This window comes from Sinocyclocheilus grahami, unplaced genomic scaffold, assembly GCF_001515645.1.
Source record: "Sinocyclocheilus grahami isolate Dianchi unplaced genomic scaffold, SAMN03320097.WGS_v1.1 scaffold1782.1, whole genome shotgun sequence".
Lineage (NCBI taxonomy): Eukaryota > Metazoa > Chordata > Actinopteri > Cypriniformes > Cyprinidae > Sinocyclocheilus > Sinocyclocheilus grahami.
Window position 1 is genome coordinate 111,196 of NW_015506961.1, and position 4,808 is coordinate 116,003.

The following is a 4,808-nucleotide window of genomic DNA, read 5'->3' on the forward strand; positions in this document are numbered from 1 at the left end:
CACACTCACTCATACACACACACACACACACACACACGCCTCACTCTTCCTATCTTTCCACTGGGCTTTATTTTCCTGGTTTCACACACACTTCAGAGAGAACTAAACTGGATGGAAAGATTCATTTTTGTTTATTACTCTCTAAAAAAGGAAAATCCTCCTGATTGTTGGCTGCTTCTGAATATTCACATGTATTTGTTTAGCAGGTGCTTTTATCCAGAGTAACCTTCAAATCAATGTGATTGTTGTGTGTCAGATGATCAGATCGTCAAAGATCTCCAAACTCAAAGCTATTCTAGAGTCGCTGCTGAAGCTCGTGATTCTTCTAATAATCTCCTCCGTGTCTGTGGGTCGATGCTTCATTAACAGATCTCACTAACGCTCACATGGAGCCAGTAATGCGATGTTTGCAGGATGAAGGAAGGAAGATAATTCAGCTGACAGTGAAGCTCCGAAGACAAACAAGAGTCTGGACAAATAAATACAACCAGAACCGACGATTACTGGCATATTAAAATACTAAAAACATGATACAGCCCTGTAAATGACCAACTAACCAGTCAGCAGGTTTAGAGCAGGTTGAAAACAGTGTGTGTGTGGTCAGATATCACTTGATTGGATGTGACTGAGATGATGAACTCATTCTCACACACAGTTTCTGTGCTTCAGTGGGCTGACGACAATCGCATCTGACAGACTCTAACCATGATGTTGGGCCAACAAAGACTTCCACTCCATTACCTTCATGAGCGAACACTCGCTGAACAGACGCTTGAACTTCCCTGCGCTGCAGAGACACAAGCAGCCGATCTGTCCGTATTCTTCACCCTTGAGGATCTGTTCCTTTCTCTTGCATTGAGAACTATAAATATTCATACTATTCATAATTAAAAGGGTCATGAACTGAGAAACCAAAAGTCTCTTGATCTTTTGACATATAAGTACTATAAAAAGTCTAAAAACAGCTTATATTGAAGGCAGTCTGCCAAACGACAGCTTGTGGAATGTTCTACTCTATGATGTAATAGTGTGGATAAACCCCGCCCCCGCAGATCAACACCTGCTTCTAAGCCAGGCATACACTGTGCGATTTTCGTCTGATTTTAAGCCCAATTTTTGCTCGTGCAACTCTTTTTTTGAGTCTGGCCTAATTTCAGCTTCGTCGTTTGTGGTGCAGTGTACAGGGGAAACGAGAAGCGATAAGTCTCTCCCGACAGGCACTCGGACGGTCGGATGTGTGTGCTGCAACCAGATTTCACAATTGGTTAGGATTTTAAAACTCCTGTAGTGTGAGCCCGGTTTAAAAGACGATGCTTTGTGACTATATTGGATCTGACTGTTTCCATTACGTGATCACTATTGCTTCGTCTCTTCTTACAGATTGTTTGATATGTATGGAGTTATTTATGCGCTTTTAACCTAAATCACAGCAGTGTCCATCTGTGAGGAATGTAGGCTGTCAATCACACACAACTGTTAGCCAATCACAGCAGGGGGCGTTTACTTCCAAGTCTACAATCAGCCACGCCTATTCAGACAGAGCGTTCTGATGAGGGGTCAAACCAGAACAGAAAATAGCCTATTACTTCTAAATTATGATGTTTTATGATGTAAATAACATTATAAGTGGACCTCAGAGAACAGTACAAAATAAAAAACAAAGGCATGACACCTTTAAGTCCTATAGCTGATGAGTCTGAATGATGAATTGCTTTCACCTCCTTACAATTTAATACTGTGAAAAAAAACTATTGTAACGTAATTCAACAATAAATAATAATACGTATGCCATATAATGATATTGTTGGTTATTTTGAGTTGCCATGGTAATTTGACGTGTTTTGTTTGTTGTGGAATTGCGTGGACACGGACGTGCCGCGGGTTCTCTCCACAGATTTGACACATCCTGAACACTCTTCTTGTTCTTCAAACACACAGAGGCCTGCGTTCCTGTGGCTGATCTGATCTCCTTCCTTCTTCAAGGTCCTGGTTCGTGCAGGATCAGCGTTTAGACGCGTCTTGCTCAAGCCGTTTCCTCTCAGGACTGCAGGCAGAGTTCATCCTGAAAAACTCTCTCAATTCAGGCCAATGAGCGTCTGCCATGAAACACAGGCGACTGACAAACGCAGTTAGAGTAAACGAAATGTGCTGCAGTAGGTCTGTGGGTGAGATGATGGACAGAAAGACACTGAGATCCGTCAAAGACTGGATAACGCTGTCTCAGACAGACAGACAGACAGACAGACAGAGAGACAGTCAGACAGAGAGAGAGACAGTTAGAGAGACAGTCAGACAGACAGACAGTCAGAGAGAGAGAGAGACAGTCAGACAGAGAGACAAGTCAGACAGAGAGAGAGACAGTCAGAGAGACAGTCAGACAGACACACAGACAGAGAGAGAGACAGTCAGAGAGACAGTCAGACAGAGAGAGAGACAGTCAGACAGAGAGACAGTCAGACAGAGAGAGACAGTCAGAGAGACAGTCAGACAGACAGACAGTCAGAGAGACAGTCAGACAGACAGACAGTCAGAGAGACAGACAGACAGACAGACAGACAGTCAGACAGACAGACAGACAGACAGACAGACAGTCAGACAGTCTGACTGAGATCGTCTATGAGGCCAATCGTACAACAAGAGCGACGAGAAGGATTTGAGTTCATGCCAGTTTCATTTTCCACACACTACAAGTGAACGCATTAAAGATTTACAGTAGGGATGCACCGATATGAAAATTTTGGCCGATACCGATAACCGATTATTATCATTTGTGAAGCCTTAAACATGATATTAAATATGTCTGAGTTCCCTGAGGCATTCTAAGTTCAGTGAAAGTTAAAGTTAAGTTAAACTTTTCCAGAAGCATCGTTATCTAAGTGTTTGCAGTGACAGAACTCACATGATCACACTGCAAAAGATGATTTTCTTACTTGGATATTTATGCTAGAAAACAAGACAAAACAGAGTCAGAGAGAGTGAGTCTGTTAACTTAAGTCATGTTACTTGTCAAGTAAATGCATCTTGAATCAAGAATGTTTAGACATTTATACTAGAAAACTACACAAAAATACTAAGAGAATCATTTTTTGCAGTGCAGCCCTGATTGAGTTATTCTGCAAGTGTCCAACAGATGCCTTTTTTGTATATAGCAATATGTTGCAATATCCTGTCTTGTCAAACTTCAAATAAAACAAAATATTACTCATTTATTTATATATACTGATTTTATTCAAATGACAAAAAAATGTGGTCCTTAAAATTACCAGATGTTTTTCAACTTAAACTGAGATATTTTTATATCCATGTGGCCCTCCAAGTGTTTTCACACTTTAATACATAAATACACAAATAAATAAATAAATAAATATTTTTTTTATAAAACCCACATCTTAAAACTGTTTTCAGTAACGGTTATCATTCCTGCAGCTCACACAGTAGATCGTGCTTCAGTTTCCAGTGAACTGCATTGTAAGTCACTTTGGATAAAAGTGCCCGCTAAATGCATAAATGTATGAGTTTTCCATAAATAACTCACTGAGCGTGTGTTAAACGAGCTTCCGCTGCAGTCGTGTCTCTTACAGTCACATTCTGCTTGTTTCGTAACAGCGGTCATAAGTTCACGGTGCTCAGATCTCGAATCAGTGATCAATGTCTCTATATGATCTCTCATCACTACTGCTGTTTCCTAATCACCACACACCCCATATAATAATGCATGTCACATGTAATCACTTCCATTTCTTTCATTTCTATTTGAGCATCAATATTTCTGAACTATGACCCAGGGTTTTCCAAATCAGTCATTATATCTTACACTAAATTCTACATCAGTTATTAAATGTCAGACAGACACAGAAGTGGCTCCTTACAGATGTTTACAGGCTCAACATCCCAGCATGCCCTGCGTCTCACCTCTCACGCCCTCTAGTGGTGATGGGAAAAACACTTCAACAAGAGATGTGTGCATATCAATGAGCATGCTGAAAAAATTTATAAATAAAGCATAATTTTTTATTTAGTTAAGCAAGCTCGTTTTTTTTTAATTCATGCATTTGATGATTTAATGTTTAATTGAAGTGATGATTTATTTAATTTAAAAGAATATGTCTATAAACTTGTCTTGACAGCTATGTAAGCACTGCACAAACGACAGAGTTTCATTCACTCTGAACATCACAGACCGACACACACATCCAGGAGCTCAAACCCACAAACCCAAACTCAGACGACAGTGTGTGTGTGTGTGTGTGTGTGTTCATGTGTGTGTGTTCATGTGTGTATTAACCAGCACACGGCATTTACAATCACATATGATCCACATCAATCCATCCAGAGATCATCTCTGACCACCATCAAACACTTCAGCCATTTATACACTAAACAGATCACTGATAAACCAACAGCAAAAAAACCATAAAGATCTGAAGTATTTTAGAATATTGGACAATTACTCAACATATGTATTCCAGTTTCAGAGCAAAGGCATATCCCACAATGCTGTTCAAGACATGTAAAAAAGAACATGATGTTTTTGTCAAATGTGAGCTGAACACTCATAAAGATATTTGCTGTGCGGTCTGATATAAAGTCTCCTGAAGATCAGTACAAAAACACACACACACACACACACACACACACACACACACGAGTGCGCACACACACACACTCTCTCACTCACACTCACACATACATTCACTCACTCACACACACACACACACACTCTCTCACTCACACATACACTCACTCTCTCACTCTCACTCACACATTCACTCACTCACACACACACACACACACTCTCTCACTCACAC

General features: G+C 40.3%; 1 protein-coding gene across 1 annotated transcript in view; it reads right to left on the reverse strand.

The window, feature by feature from the left end:
• LOC107572609 (aryl hydrocarbon receptor repressor-like) overlaps window positions 1-4,808 on the reverse strand; it is a 41,940-nt gene that overhangs the window by 34,668 nt on the left and 2,464 nt on the right. The gene's annotated exons all lie outside the window — the stretch shown is intronic.